The sequence below is a fragment of the Podarcis bocagei genome (genome assembly GCF_964188305.1).
Source record: "Podarcis bocagei genome assembly, chromosome: 1".
NCBI lineage: Eukaryota > Metazoa > Chordata > Lepidosauria > Squamata > Lacertidae > Podarcis > Podarcis bocagei.
The window spans coordinates 12,646,328-12,662,561 of NC_138125.1; the positions used below are offsets into that span (position 1 = coordinate 12,646,328).

Below are 16,234 nucleotides of genomic sequence, written 5' to 3' on the forward strand. Positions count from 1 at the left end.
TAGGGAAAGAAGCCCTTGCTGCTTCTCAGAATAAATGGCAATCCCCTGGAATTTTCAACCATGTGCACATTTGATTTTCCGGTGAACAGCTTGATTTGGTTAGTAGGCTCACAAAGTTCCATGGAGAATACTAAGTCCCAGTGGTGTACCGTGGGTTGTCAGCACCCGGGGCAAGGCAAGTAATTTGCGCCCCCTAACCAGGTAGGGGCAGAGAGCTGCAAGTGCAAGCGCCCCCCCCCAGATGTTGCGCCCGGTGCGGCCGGCCCCCCCTGCACCCCACACTACGCCACTGCTAAGTCCAGGTCTAAATTACAGACCCTTTCACATACTATGCTTTTAGTTGGGCAGTACCTGCCCGCAGACTGTCTCACAAGAGTGGTGCGTGCCCTAGTTATCTCCCACTTGGACTACAGTACTACAATGTGCTCTAATTGGAGCTACCTTTGAAGGTGACCTGGAAACTACAACTAATCCAGATTGCGGCAGCTAGACTGGTGACTGGGAGTGGCCGCCGAGACCATATAACACTGCTCCTGAAAGTCCTACATTGGCTCCAAGTACGTTTTCAAGCACAATTCAAAGTGTTGGTGCTGACCTTTAAAGCTCTGAACAGTCTTGGCCCAGTATACCTGAAGGAGCATCTCCACCCCCATTGTTCAGCCTGGACACTGAGGTCCAGCGCCGAGGGCCTTCTGGTGGTTCCTTCACTGCAAGAAGTGAGGTTACAGGGAACCAGGCAGAGGGCCTTCTCGGTAGTGGCGCCCTCCCATCAGATGTCAAGGAAATAAACATGGCATGGCCACATGGGCAGGGTATAAGTTGTTGTTGTTGTTGTTGTTTGTTCACCTAAAAATTAAAGTGACCAACACATGTATCATGCCAGTGGCTCCAACTTGAATAAAATATCGGGGAGGAGGGAACCATGGCAGTTAAACAATTTTTTTTTATAAAAAAAAAACCTCAAATAAGTTTGCAATGCAAAATATGCCCCGGCCATGACATTATATGGAGGGTAAATTTGGGGGGACGGAGACCGCACAGCGAGAAAAGCTTTGTTGTTGCGACCTTGTTTGTCATTTACACACTTCCCAAAATATCAAGCAGGCCTTAGAAAAGGCAGGCCACCTTTTTTCCCAAAACCCTGTCGCTGTGGTTCACCCATTAATGAGCAGCTTATGACGAGTTTGATTTGGCCCAAACCCTCCTTTGCTTCCTAATTACGAGTTGGTTTAAATGTTGCCCGTGGATTTGGGGTTGTGCCGCTGTCAGTTTTTTGTTTCGGAAGTCTCGAGTTAAATAGTCCTCCAGAGATTTTGATCGGGGATGGATTTGGAAGGTTCCTGAAAAGCTCGGAGTGAGATCGCTCCCCACCCCCACAGCTCTTTTCTCTTCTTAAAACCAGCCCCATTAAACTCTCTCCTTACACACCGGTGCGTATGCAGCATTCAATATGGTGCACCGCCAAAGGCAGCTCGTTGATGGTGTAATTGGTGTCGTGCTACGCTAATCTGACGGCCTGTTTCCAAAGCATCCCCCTAGGTGCTTAGCTCACAGGGCGAATTGATACAGGCACCTATCGAGACTGAAAGGAACCTGAATGGGAGGAGGAGAATCTGTTCCCAGAGCTTCCGTGCAGGACCTTCGTTGCTATGGAAATTACTCCATCTGCCTTGAAGCGTTTTGTGGAAGGCTGACACTAAGCCATTGTGAAAAAGCTTAAAAACAAAAAGTGATGTTGAGATATTTCCTTAACCTGTAAACCAAAAGTATGCAAATGTAACACTTTCTCTGTTGTCAACAGATGCCTCAGAAGAGTGTTCTTCAACCTTGGGGGGGTCTCCAGATCTTTGCTGGACTGCAACTCCCATTATTCTTGACCATTGGCTAAGATGGCTGGGGTTGATGGGAGTTGTAGTCCAACAAAAAGGTTGAAAAACCCTGCCTTGGAGTATGGGGCTTAGAACCATAAAAGACTGGGGGAAATTCGTGGGTTATCTGAAATGTTATTGTACACATATAAGTTCATTAGCAGGATTAACTTAAACCAAACAGTTAATGCTAACAACTAACTAGGGAGTAATTATTAATTGGAGTGATGAAGGAGATGCTATGCTATAAATTTACAGTGGTACCTAAGGTTAAGAACTTAATTCGTTCTGGAGGTCTGTTGTTAACCTGCAACTGTTCTTAACCTGAAGCACCACTTTAGCTAATGGGGCCTCCTGCTGCCGCTGCGCCGCCGTTGCACAATTTCTGTTCTCATCCTGAAGCAAAGTTCTTAACCCGAGGTACTATTTCTGGGTTAGTGGAGTCTGTAACCTGAAGCGTATGTAGCCCGAGGTACCACTGTAAAAAAGAAGCCACAAAAGGAGTGAGGGGAAGTAAAAACATATATTTTTGTGAGAAATATTGCACTGTATTTAAAATATTATGGAAAAACTGAATATAAATCATAGAGTTGGAAGGGACCACAAGGGTCATCTAGTCCAACCCCATGCAAAGCAGGAATCTTTTGCCCAACGTGGGGCTCAAACCCACAACCCTGAGAGTAAGAGTCTCATGCTTTACTAACTGAGCTATCCCAGGTCTCTATGTGCATAGGAAGCTGTCTTACCTTGTGCCAGACATTAGGTCCATTTGGCAAGTCTGGCAGTGGTTTCCCAAGGTCTGTGACAGAGGTCTCTTTCCTAGCCTTGAACAAGAGATGCCGGAAACTGAGACCTTGTACAGGAAAGCATAACCTCCTTTGGGGGGTGGGGGAGGGCACAAACCATAGCTCAGGCCTAGTGGTCTCAGCTAGGAGGTCTTTCTCCAATGCTGCAGTTGCGAGGACTCAAGGTGCCCCCCCTCCCACTCTACAGTTCCTCTTCCCCAGGGTTTCCCCACACACAGTCTCAAAACTGTCTGCACACATCTAATCTCTGTTCTGCTCTTTTTGTTTCTCTGTCTGTTCTCGGAGACCAGGGGGGGACAGGAACTGATTGGAGCAGGAGGGGGGCTCCCTGGATTCTTCAGCAGCCTCTTGAAAACCCCCCCCACACACACACACACTCCTCTCCAGCCTCTGCTTCAGCTGCAGAGTCTGAACTGCACTCTGCCACAGACTCTTCCTGCTCACTAAACCCTGTTGCCCCTCCAGCTTCCGACACCTCTTCCTCCTCCCAGCCTACCCCTTCTTCTCCCTCTGACCACTCGTTGTCATCCCACCACCATTCCCCAGCCTTCTTCCCCTGGAGGTTCCTTTGGGGGTTCCCTAGCTGGTGCCCCCCACTCCTCTGCATCCAGCCAGTCCATGACAACATCTCAGCATGTAACCTTGGGTGGGGGAACACCAGAACTCCAATCTTAACTCACCCACGGACGTCTTGGGTGGTCTTAGGCTAAGCCCCGTCACTTAAGCTGCACCCTTAATCTCTGAGCTCTGCAACAATAATAAAGTCCTACCTCATAGGGCTGCTAGGAGAATGACTAAGATAAGGACTGCAAATCGTTTTTGCTCTCCAAAAGACGAACAAAATAGCTTTTTATCTTGTTGACACCCCTGTCATCAGGCAAGGCTTTTCCAGAGGGGGAAATAATAACTGTAGAGATTTCCAGGGATCATTCACTCCATCAATGCAGATTGGTTTCTGGGAATCAACCATTATTTTTGGAGAGGGCAAGAGTGTTCCATGGTTAAAGTAAATAATAGAAAACACACCCTCAGGTGTTGTTTTTTAAGCTTCTTCAACTAACTAGACTTGCCCTGCTCTGAAAGAGGAAGAACACTACCCTGTTATTGCCAAGTGCTCAAACTGAAACTCCGAGGATTGATGGCTTTGATTAATTCAGAGGGATCAACTCTGTACAAGAAAGGAGGAGTTTTGGCACAGGAGTGGAGAAGCATCTCTGAATGTTATAATCTGTAACTCACGCTTGCTGTTTCTCTAACATGTGCTTTGTCAGGTATGGGGAAGCTTTCTTTTTGGGTGCCAAAAGGATTACTGATACGACTAACATTTAAAAAGGAAAGAAGAGGGCTTGAAGCAGACAACCATCAGGGTAGAAATCACATTTCAGCCATGCAGCCGCCAGAATTTTCAGTGAGTCTGAGCTTCTTGCAAACTGCTGCCTCTCTTGATTGCTGGAATCAGAAGTGTAAAGAGACAGAGATTTCCATTCCATCCTGCATTTGTCACAATCAGCTCTGTTTCTGTTCTGCTGCAGGTCGGCTTCTGCTAAAACCTACATCCATCGTCTTGTTGTCTGCTATGGCCAAAACAAACACAATTAATTGCACAGTTAAATGCACAATCAATTTCAATGCATTTCAGTGGGAGGGAAATGTCAAAAACAGGGCAGAAAGTAACGCATATGTGTAATGTTTGCAAACTAAAATAAAAAACAATGATAATGAATACTGCCTGACTAAAAGAAGGCAGGAACGATTCCTGCCAAATCTCTTGTGGCAGGGAGTTCCACAGGGCAGGTTCTGCCACACCAAAGGCTTGGTCCCTAGTAAAGGCTAGCTGACTCTCAGGAGCATGAGAAACCACCAGAAGTGACTCCAACTCCAGGTAATGAGCAACATTCATTGCAACCCTCTCTTTCCCCTGCTTTTTTCACTCATCCTTTGCCAATTGCCTTCCTTGTCTTTCCAGGGCCCTGATTTGCCTTTCCCAACCTCACCTGCTTTGCTCCTTATACAAACCCATGCTACATAATCTTGTTGGAAGTTCAACAACAGAGATCATCCCATGTGTAAACTTAAGGGTTAATTCTCTTGTCTGCAATCCAGTTAACCAAAGGCTGGAGGTGTTGCTTAGCAGCCAAACAGTAGCATGATCCTCACTGAGGTGGAATGCGCTCTGGTTAGCTGTACAGTTCTGGGGGAGTTTTCCCTCTGTATGTGCTAATTGAATGTCTCCCTGATATGTACAAGACCTGACCTAAGAAAGACAAAACCTCTGTGTCCCTTTCTTGTTAGATTATAGGCTGTTTGTGTTCAGTTTTGCTCAGTAAAGTGTTATCCGGACTTTTCTTAAATTATGCTTGCAATAATTAAGTGACTTTGCTGGCAATTCTATCCTCTCACCGGTTTGGGAATGGAGGCAGGGGCGTATTCTGGTTTGACAGTACCTCGCACTGTGGTTAACGTAGGTGGAATTCCCTTGTTCATTTGGACAAAGGAGCAACTCTCCTGTCTTTCTGTTTGTTCTACTTGGCTAAACCTATTTTATGGAAGGAAAAATCCCATATACGTTTTTTAATGTACTGGCCCATTACATAACTGAAACGGAATTAAGGTGGAGTCGTTCCCCATTCCATTCTGGTTCCCCTCTCTAGGCAAGTATGAGCAAAAGCTGGAAGACTTAAGGAGATGGTCCAATTAGCACTTGACTAACAAAACAAGCTCCCTTGCAAACATTTCACAATAGTTTACGTAATAATTGCCACTAACATCCATGTGGGACACGCAGCTCCCGCTTGTAGCTACTACCCCAAGTCCTCAATGAACAAACTTTCCATTCTTAAGCAAATATGGCTCAAAGCTACAACTTCCCATTCCTGCTTGCGGAAATTTCAGATTCAGAAAACGCAATGGATGTTGATGAGCCATTGTGAATAATGGGTCCCAGATTCAATGGTGGAGAGTTTTGTATCATTTATTTATCCATATATTTGTGAAGGTTCCTGGATGCTTTCTGGGAAGGATCCAGGAAGTTTTTTTAAAAAATATTTGACATTTTATTATGTTTTTATGTGTTGGAAGTCACACAGAGTGGCTGGGGCAACCCAGCCAGATGGGTGGGAATTAAATAACAAAAGTGTTGTTGTTGTTGTTGTTGTTGTTGTTGTTGTTGTTGTTGTTCCAGCTGACTTTCCTGAAGCGAGGCCAGAAAAATTATCAAATAAAAAGAATTAAAATTGCAGCTGATTTTTAAAAAGGAATAAAAATAGAAAACATTCGCAGAACAAGCAAAAGCAGCAACAGCAAATGTAATGATCTTCGCTTCTTTCTAGAATGCAATAAAAAAAGAAGGTGAATGAACAGGCTGTAAAAGTTGAGATGGATGGATCAGTCTGTTAATCTATATTTTTTTAAAAAATGCGTAGAAATCCTTATTTAAAGTTGTGTTCTATCCCACAATAAATATCTCAATAAGTAAGCCCTCTGTATGAAACGGTGTTAATAAAACACACTCTGTTTATATTAAGTTAGGAGCTAGTCCTTTGCTGATAGAATCATAGAACTGTAGAGTTGGAAGGGACCCTGGGGGTCATCTAGTCCATCCCCTTGCAATGCAGGAATATGCAGCTGCCCCATGCAGGGATCGAACCTGCAACCTTGGCGTTATCAGCACCAGGCTCTAACCAACTGAGCTATGCAGGAAATGATGTTCTTTGTCAGACACACGGGGAAATTCCACTCCACCCCACCCCAACTTCCAATGGCCGCACCGGGCTGCAATCGCCGCTGCCAGTGGGAATGGCAGGCAAGTTTTTTATTAACTGTTCTCCAGCATCACCAGGTCATTGCCGCCTGGAAGGGCACACCAGCACTATGGTGCAACAAAAGCAAGACCAACACACACCCCGGAACATATGTGGAGTGAAAATTTACAGGATTGCTGTGGGAAGTGACAGGAGAAGCCTTGATTGGAAAAAGTATGACTGCCCTGAAACCTTTGCAGGTGCCAGAAATATGGAAAGCCAGATCATTTAATAACACCGGTGCTTTTTTCTGGGTGGGACGCAAGGGTACACATACCCCTAAACATTTTGTGAATCTACATTTGGCCTCATTGAGGGGCAGTATTTCAATATGCCCCTTCATGGATCACTGCCTTGCCGTGGCGAAGGGGCTTGAATAACTCAGAGAAGCTATAAGCTATGCTGTGTAGGGCCACCCAAGATGGACTGGTCATGGTGGAGAGTTTTGACCAAACGTGATCCACCTGGAGCAGGAACCAGCAAGAAGATCAAACCGATCCATTCTTAAGGAAATCAGCCCTGAGTGCTCACTGGAAGGACAGTTCCTGAAGCTGAGGCTCCAATACTTTGGCCACCTCATGAGAAGAGAAGACCCCCTGGAAAAGACCCTGATGTTGGGAAAGATGGAGGGCACAAGGAGAAGGGGACGACAGAGGATGAGATGGTTGGACAGTGTTCTCGAAGCTACCAACATGAGTTTGACCAAACTGCGGGAGGCAGTGGAAGACAGGAGTGCCTGGCATGCTCTGGTCCATGGGGTCACGAAGAGTCGGACACGACTAAATGACTAAACAACAATTTCAATATGAGTAGGAAAATGAGAGTACCTCTAAACACTTTTTAGGAGGAAAAAGCACTGAATAACACTATTCCCAGCCCCAACATTTCTCTAATAGAAATAAGGACATCCTATTCCATACCCTCCAACATTTCTCCAATGAAAATAGGGACGGCCTAAGGAAAAGCGGGAGATTCCGTGATCAAATCAGAATCGGAGGCAGTTTCTGTAAATCTGGGGCTGTCCCTGGGAAATAGGGACACTTGGAGGGTCTGCTATCATGAGTTAAAATCACCTTGACTACACAATGAAAAGGGCGTCGGGGGGGCCCTTAGTGAGGTTAACAGGTGTGGCTTCCCCCAAAGAATTCTGGGAGCTCTAGTTAGTGAATGGTGTTGGGAGCTGGTAGGAGAGCCTTATTCCCCTCGCAGAACTACAGTTCCCATTTGGGGGAAGCCATGCCTATTTAAAGTGGTGTCGTAGTACTTCAAACGTATGGCATGGATGTGGCCTAATGTGCCAATGCAGTGGGTTCTTGCCAGTGGGCCCCTACTGGGCTGTGGCCCTTAGCAGATGCCCAACTCCGCAACAGTGGACTTAAGCAGTATACCTGAAGGAGCATCTCCACCCACATTGTTCAGCTGAGGTCCAGCTCCATGGGCCTTCTGGCAGTTCCCTCACTGCAAGAAACGAAGTTACAGGGAACCAGGCAGAGGGCCTTCTCAGTGGTGGCGCCCGCCCTGTGGAACACCCTCCCATCAGATGTCAAGGAAATAAACAATTATCTGACTTTTAGAAGACATCTGAAGGCAGCCCTGTTTAGGGAAGTTTTTAATGTTTGATGTTTTATTCTGTTTAATATTCTGTTGGGAGCCGGTCAGAGTGGCTGGGGAAACCCAGCCAGATGGGCGAGGTATAAATATATGATGATGATGATATGATCCTGGATCTCGGACCCTCCTGAAGCAAAAGCAATTAAAGAGGGCCATTTGGGTTTATTTTGCAAAATATCCCTAGATAACAGTCAAGCGTTCTAAGGCACTGCAGTCATGATGGATCTTAGACAAAGGGGCACAATGCAAGAAACGAAGGGGAGGAAATCCTTGTTTCTTTTGCTGTAAGCAACACCATTTCCATGCCCTTTGTGCCCTGCATCTCAACGCAAAACAATACAGCAGAGCTAAGCAGTTTTGCCTCCATCCACCGACCACGTCACGCAGCTAAAGGGGCAGCTTGGTTTTTCCCTACATTAGCAAGGAAGTGATTTATTTGCTGTAGGTACATCCGCCTTGGGCTCTCCCACCCTAATCCAGACACTCCCCGGTGCTCTTTTGTTTATGCAAAACGAGAGCTGGGGACATGACAGGTCAAAGCCAACGTTGAGAGTCGGAAATCTGTGTTTGCAAATATCTGCCGCTGCAAGTTCCAGAGAGGTGGTGCATCTAAAGGCTTTTCTCTATAGAAATTGAAGGTTTTGCCTACAGAGCGGGTGTGTGGAAACCTGTTTTTGTGTGTGGCTTGAACGTAACCTTACAAAGGTACAAATCAAAACTGCTGCCCTGCCCGCATTTTGCCCCAGGCCCCACCCACCAATGGCCTCCGCCATTCCAGAAGCTTGCCTACAAACGGATGTGGAAAGATGGAGAACTAAACTTGGCATTGGAGACGCAAGAAACTCAGATAAAGCAAAACTGACAAGTTCACTCTTGCCTGTGTTGTTTCCGAGGGTCACCCAATCCTCTGGGAAATGTTTTCAGGAGTCACAGTTGCAAGGGTGAGTGGGCAAATATAACCCCCCCCCCTGCTCCTTCCTTTAGTTAGTGAGACCTTCCACAACCTTCTCCTGCATAAAGAAGGGGAACCATAGGAAACAGCCTGTTGGTCTTTTGCATGCCATGTCAATGTCAGCAACTATATGTGAGGCAGCAACATTAGGGCAGGAAGTGACATCATGTTCCTTGCAAGCCTGTGTGGGATGGAGGTCTTTTTCCAAATGATCTGCCTACTGAACATTCATCCTCATTTGTCTGAAGGGAGGTTAGACGGTGCTGCTGCTGAGCATCCATTCTGATTTGTTTGTGGAGAGGTTAGATGGCGCCTGCTTCAAGCAAATGTGATCCCATGCTTTTCCATGCATTTTCCTTTATGCAAAATGCCCATTCAGGGGAAAGGAAGAAGGTCTGTTGCTCAAGGGCACCAAATCAACGAGAGCTCAGTTGACAGAGCATGAGAATCTTAATTTCAGGGTCACGGGTTCAACCCTTATGTTGGGCCAAAGATTCCTGCATTGCAGGGGGTTGGACTACATGACCCATGCGGTCCCTTCCAACTCTACAATTCGATGAATTCTACAACCTGGCACGTGGGTGAATCCCACTGGAAAATAGAAACAGCCAGGAAGTGCCCTAAGCTTCCAGGAGCCAACACAGGGGTGGCTACCATCTTAGCTCATTGACATGACATTTGAGCTTCAGCCAATGCCGCTTAATATGGGATTGGTTCAGAAAACCGTTTAGGGGTTTTGTCGATTAGATTCTGTACAAATCCTATATACAGTGGTACCTCTGGTTGCAAACGGGATCCGTTCTGGAGGCCCATTCGCAACATGAAAAGAATGCAACCCGCAGCGGCATGTCTGTGCATGTGCGGGTTGCGATTCGCCGTTTCTGCGCATGCGCGTGGCATCATTTTACATGTCTGTGCATGCGCGAACAGCGAAACCTGGAAATAACCCTTTCTGGTGCTGCTGGGTCGCCGCGGGACGTAACCTGAAAGAACATAACATGAAGCGGACATAACATGAGGTATGGCTGTATAACAAAAAAAAATGATTGTGGCTGATAGCTTAACATAATCTCCAGGTTCCATAAGGACATAGGAAGAGCCTGCAGGATGAGGCCAATGGCCTATCTAGCCCTGAACCCTGTTCTCACAGGGACCACCCAAATGCCTGTGGGAAACCTGCAAGCAGAACCAGGGCACGAGAGCTCCCTTCTCTTCAGACATATGGCAGTCCTACCCCCACCGTTCAGCTCCGAAAGCCTTCTGGTGGTTCCCTCACTGTGAGAAGCGAAGCTACAGGGAAGCAGGCAGAGGGGCCTTCTCGGTAGCGGCACCCACCCTGTGGAACGCCCTTCCACCAGATGTCAAGGAGATGAGTAGCTGTATAACCTTTAGAATACATTTGAACGCAGCCCTGTACAGTGGTACCTCAGGTTACAGACGCTTCAGGTTACAGACGCCGCTGATCCAGAAATAGTACCTCGGGTTAAGAACTTTGCTTCAGGATGAGAACAGAAATCGTGCGGTGGCAGTGAGAGGCCCCATTAGCTAAAGTGGTACCTCAGGTTAAGAACAGTTTCAGGTTAAGAAAGGACCTCCAGAATGAATTAAGTTCTTAACCCGAGGTACCAATTTATAGGAAAGCTTTTCAATGTTTAATGTTTTATTGTGTTTTTTATATATGCTGGAAGCCGCCCAGAATGGCTGGGGCAACCCAGTCAGATGTACAAATAATAAAGTTGTTGTTGTTGTTGTTGTTATAACACTCATTCACATAAAGGGACCCCTGACCATTAGGTCTAGTCGTGGACGACTCTGGGGTTGCGGTGCTCATCTTGCTTTATTGGCCAAGGGAGCCAGTGTACAGCTTCCAGGTCATGTGGCCAGCATGACTTAGCCGCTTCTGGCAAACCAGAGCAGCGCACGGAAACGCCGTTTACCTTTCCGCCAGAGCGGTCCCTATTTATCTACTTGCACTTTGATGTGCTTTCAAAGTGCTAGGTTGGCAGGAGCAGGGACCGAGCAACGGGAGCTCACCCCATCGTGGGGATTCGAACCGCCGACCTTCTGATCGGCAAGCCCTCGGCTCTGTGGTTTAACCCACAGCGCCACCCGCGTTAAACCATGGCACTCACTCCCGCCAACTAGGAGAGCTTTAAAAGAGGGTTGGACAAAATGAACGGAGATACAGGCTGCCAATGGCTACCATCCATGTTGGCTGTGCTCAAGTCTCCACATTCAGAGGCAGCTACACTTCTCAATACCAGTTGCAGGAAACCACAGGAGGGGAGAGGGCTCTTGTGTTCAAATCCTGATTGCAAGTTTCCCACAGGCATCTGGTGAGCAGCTGCTGAGAACAGGATGCTGGACTAAATGGGCCTTTGGCTTGATCCAGCAGGCTCTTCTTATTTATGTTCTAAAAAATGTTTAAGTGGATATTAAAGCGTTGAGTGCAATATTGTGTGTTGGTGTGTGTGTGCCTCGCACAAAACCCAAAGAGCTTTTTTTCTCAGTGGTAAAGATATGATGATCACTAAACTATCTGCTTTGCTGTTTGTTCCCACCACTGCCCCCAACCCCTGCCTCATAAGCTAGGGTGCCTCAAGACTTCCTTAACATGGTTTGTTATACTTCTGAACCGTGATGTCTCCTATATATCTGGGAATGTTTTCCCAGGACAAAAAGGGTATGTGGGTGTGTGGGTGGGTGTGGGTGTGGAAAGGCTGCTAAACAAAACGAAAGTGGCTATTGCAACCATCAAACAACCCAAAGCTCTGTACGGATGGCCCAGTAAATATAAACTGAGGAGAAATTTCTTGTTATAAATTCTTGTTACAAAATCCCTGTTCCTTGCACTATGCTGCCACCTACAGGTCAATGACTCGGTCCTGCCAAAATGTACTGAAAATTCATAAACCCCGTTCTATTTAAACGATCGGGTGTCTTGTCGGGCCAAGGATGGGGAGGGAAAACTAAGAGTAAAGGTACTCTGCCAGCTTCTCCCTTACTGCTGTACAATAGCCCCTCCCTCAGCCCAACCCTCAGTTATTGAAAATACAAAAAAACAGGCTTTACGTGTGCAACTTCACTTTTAAACAAGAAATTGGGGAGGGGAGCATGGTTCTTGAAGGGTATGCATATTGCCCAGAAAATGTGCATATTGCCCAGAGAATGTACAAAATGCAATCTAGGTTTGTATGTTCCCCAGAGCCTATTATAGGTTTGCCATATTTTGAAGAGTAAAAAAGAGGACGCTATGACTACTCTCATTTTAAATACCCCTACTACATGTAGGCTATAGAAGCTGTGATATATTGCTGAGGGGGGCAGGAGAAAAGAAGAGGAAAGCAAGTCTTCAACCACCAATTATGTCTATGTCTCATCCAGAAAGTATAGCCAGAAACATTTTGGCAATTTCTAAAAAATACACTTGGACAGAAATTTTACTCCTGAAAAGAGGACGTGTCCTGGAAAAAGAGGACACATGGCAACGCTAAGAGCATACAAAGGCCAGTCAATATATGCACACTTTCCAAGCTCTCTTTGGGATTATGCATGTGCAGAAATGTGCAGAGTCCCCTTTTCATGGAAGGATTATGTGCACATCCTCCAATAAGGCCCGGCAATTGTGCACATTTACCGCCCAGCTTACATTCCTGCCCTCTCCCTAATACACCACCAAAGAGGCACATCTGATTTGGCTGGGAGACATTTTCCTGTACTTTCTTCCCCTCTCCATACTGTTCCCCCCCCCCCCATAGTTACCCCGGAAACCAGCTAGGCTACCACCAGTGAGACACCATCGAAGATGTTATCATTCCAAGTACAAGGGAAACACCATTCATAACCCTAGCATTTTGGCTCAGTCACAAATATGTGGTCCTGATGCTGAAGGCATCCAATCTCTCTAAGTAAAGAATCTCCTCTATTCTTGTGGAATAACTGCTTGGGCTGCTCGGAAAGTGGACTTGGGGCTTCTGCAAGACGTTCAGACAAGGTATGTCCTCACCAATGCTCTCAAATGAGGACTAATCTTCACCAACAGGCAATTCCGTGGTAAAACTGTTATAGGTATAAGGGGCACGTGTGGCAGATCTGAATGTTACCGTATTTTTCGCTCTATAGGATGCACTTTTCCCCTCCAAAAATTAAGGGAAAATGTGTGTGTCCTATGGAGCGAATGCAGGCTCCTTGGCTTTAGCGATAGCAACGCGAGGCCTCCGAAGCACAGAGGGAGCGCTCCCTTCGCGCTCCGGAGGCTATGCATTGCTTTCGCTGAAGCCTAGAGAGCAAGACTCTCCTGGCTTCAGCAGAGAGGGAGAGCTGCGCAGCGCCCCTTCAGCCAAGCGGGAGGAGAAATGGAAGGGGCTCCGTTTCTCCTGCCGCTTCGCTGAAGGGGCGCTGAGCAGAGAGGGGGAGAATTTTTTTTCTTGTTCTCCCCCTCTAAAACAAGGTGAGCCTATGGTCGGGTGCGTCCTATAGAGTGAAAAATACGGTAGTTCCCCCATCAAAAAATTAAAAAATAAAAGTATCTCTCAGGGATGCTTCCACTTGCCTTTATGCTTTCATTTTTGTTTCTGTGAGATCTCACTCTTGACATTGCACCTCACTTTTCTAGGATTGGAGATGATTTAGGGTTTTTTATTCTATTTTATTTAACAGGCTAAGGATGGCAATTAATTATACCAGGCAACAGAGCCTCAAGAAGGAGCTCTACATGAAAGGGCCGTAAACCAGCCCAGAACGCATTAATTTATAAGGTGTTAACTTCCCCAAAATCTGATCTGTCTGGAATCCGACTTGAGCCTCTCTCCAGAAACCCTACCCCACGATGGCTCCCCTGAAGTTAAAAATAAATGCTGGATTCTAGTGCACACCACCGCCAACTGAGAGCAGAGAAAGTGGGAAACAAGCTGTGTGGACAAGCCTAAACAAGGAATAATTAATAGAGAAGCACAAATAAATGAAAGATGAGCTGAAGATTTGCAGTTCAGCTAATAGCTGCTGAATTTTGCTGAGTTCAGAGAAGCCTTTAAGTTTAATGTTCTGGCTTTAAGTTTTTGGTAGACTGATCTGTCAGAAGGCAAGGAAGATTTTGAGAACCCACAGAGATTCTGACTGACACAGCCCAGCAGCAATCTTGATGAGGGTGGGAGAGCCAAGGTAGGAGAGGGGGGCGTCCCCACAGGAAAATACTGGATGATATGGGTTGCACTCTTTTCCTTCTTCTGTCCACCCCACAGCCATTTTCCTGCTTTCCACTTCCTTTCCCAGTCATTCACAAAGTTTTGTGTCTCCACCGCCAGGGATTGGGGCGGGGAACAAATTCAATTCAGTTCACATTCACAGGTGAACTTGCCTAATTTGCACTTTTCAAAACAATACACGGATCGAAGCACAGCCGTCCTGCAAAAATTCACACTGCTCTGATTTTTCAGTGCAATTCTCCAGCAAAATCACATACATAAAAATCTATATACTAGATTAAAGCGTCCATACAAATGCATATTTTAAAGCAAAAAACCAAACATCAGTTTATTGCAACACATGACAGGATCTGATTTCCTTGCTTTATTTTGACTGATATCAGAAGGAGGTCCCCTGGTTTAGGTGAGGATATGTCATAAAAAGAGAGCAGAAAAATGAAGGATGAGTGTGTAAGAAAGTCTTTTAACATATTTTTCCCCCAATTTTCCTCATGATGACTATCAAAATATTTTTTTAAGAGAAATTCTCAGTTTTGGGGGGTGCTACTGTTGCTGGTGCCCTAAGCACATGCTCAGTCTGTCGTAATCAGCACTGGATTAGAAACTATCTGTGTCCTAATTTTAGCTTTTGATCAGCGGCAAAGGAGGGCAGCTTAGCACAGGCCCTTTACCACTCATTTTTGTTGCTGTTGGTCTTTAAAACGAAAGCAACATTCTCCCCTGAGCATAGTCCAGGGACTACAACTCCCATCATCCCTAGCTGGCAACACCAGTGGTCAGGAATGATGGGAATTGTAGTGTCAAAACAGCTGGAGACCCAGGTTTGGGGTACATTGTCACCAGCTGCTTTCAGTCTACAATTCCCATCATCCCTGACCACTGGTGTTGCTAGCTAGGAATGATGGAAGTTGTAGTCCATAATCTAGATTGACCAATGGTCTGACTCAGAATAAGGCAGCTTCCTATATTCAAAGGAGAACAAAATAAGGGCGTACACACACAGAGAGGGGGGGGGGTGTCCTTAAAGGCATAGTTTACATATGGCCAAGGTATTCCTCTAGAAAGGCAACTTATCAAGTAAAGTCCCTTCATGACTTTTCCACCGACCCGCAACCAATAACCTTTCTTCTTACAGCAAACAATGGCCTCTGGCAGTCTTTCTCAGTTTGTATTTTTCAATGGCTTGTATATATACCTTCTTCTTGTCCTCACAATTAAAAAATCCCATTAAGGACAACCAGCAAGCCTGGACTTGCCTGGGCCGATACCGGCTGCTGTAAAAATCCAAACCTTTGGCTAATAAACCAAGGCGGAGAGGAGAGACAGCCTGTTCCTCGAAGCAGAGACTGGCTTTGCTGATCTTATTTCTAACACGAAACTCATAGCTTTGTGTTCCACTCCTGTTGCTTCTTGGCCAGCTTTCAGATTTCCTAGCGCTGGGTCAAGTTATCTTACACTGGCGTTTTAAAACTTTCAGTCCCCAAGGGTTGACTTTGCATATTGTGTTTGGTCTGAGTCCAGACTGAACCTACTAACCTTTAAGGTGCTGCAGGACTCTGATGCGAGACCAAAGAGCCATTCAGCATCCTAACCACAGGTTCAAAGTAGGACAGCACAGAAGGGGAACAGATACGGCTTAGTGGTAGAGCAGCTATGACTCACCTGCTGATCATAGGTTGCAAGGTGACTGATGTTGCGGAAGGCACTCTTTTAGATACTTGAGTCCCAAGACATTTAGGGCTTTATAAAGAAGATTCTGATTAAAGATTAGGAAGAACTTTCTGGTGGTAAGAACTGTTCAACGGTGGAACGGTCTCCCTCGGGAGGTGATGGACTCTCCTTGGAGGTTTTTAAGCAGAGTTGGGTGGCACTCTGTCACAGTGGCGTAGCGTGGGGGGTGCAGGGGGGGCCGGCCGCACCGGGCGCAACATCTGGGGGTTAGGGTTAGGGGGCGCAAATCCACAGGTTAGGGGGCACAAATCCACAGGTTAGG

General features: G+C 46.3%; 1 long non-coding RNA gene across 1 annotated transcript in view; it reads right to left on the reverse strand.

The window, feature by feature from the left end:
• Positions 1-7,229: 7,229 nt before the first annotated feature.
• The window catches only part of LOC308587571, a 199,878-nt gene continuing 190,873 nt past the window's right edge, over positions 7,230-16,234 (reverse strand). The window contains exon 4 of the long non-coding RNA XR_014008458.1: positions 7,230-7,261. This is a non-coding gene — a long non-coding RNA (uncharacterized lncRNA). The remainder of the gene's footprint in view (positions 7,262-16,234) is intronic.